The sequence below is a fragment of the Rhincodon typus genome, unplaced genomic scaffold (genome assembly GCF_021869965.1).
Source record: "Rhincodon typus isolate 14 unplaced genomic scaffold, sRhiTyp1.1 hic_rhity00000054, whole genome shotgun sequence".
NCBI lineage: Eukaryota > Metazoa > Chordata > Chondrichthyes > Orectolobiformes > Rhincodontidae > Rhincodon > Rhincodon typus.
In genome coordinates this window covers 143,717-144,101 of record NW_025965692.1, presented here as the reverse complement: position 1 = coordinate 144,101, position 385 = coordinate 143,717, and positions in this window count along the sequence as shown.

Below are 385 nucleotides of genomic sequence, written 5' to 3'. Positions count from 1 at the left end.
TATGCATATCTGTGTGTGTGTGTATACACGTATCTATGTGTGTGTGTACACATATCTGTGTGTGTATGCATATCTATGTGTGTGTGTATATGCGTATCTATGTGTGTGTGTACACGTATCTGTGTGTGTATGCGTATCTATGTGTGTGTGTATGCGTATCTGAGTGTGTGTGTACGCGTATCTGTGTGTGTGTGTATGCGTATCTGTGTGTGTGTGTACGCGTATCTGTGTGTGTGTACGCGTATCTGTGTGTGTGTACGCGTATCTGTGTGTGTGTATACGCGCATCTGTGTGTGTACGTGTATCTCTGTGTGTGTGTATGCATATCTGTGTGTGTATGCGTATCTGTGTGTGTGTATGCGTATCTGTGTGTGTGTATGCGTTT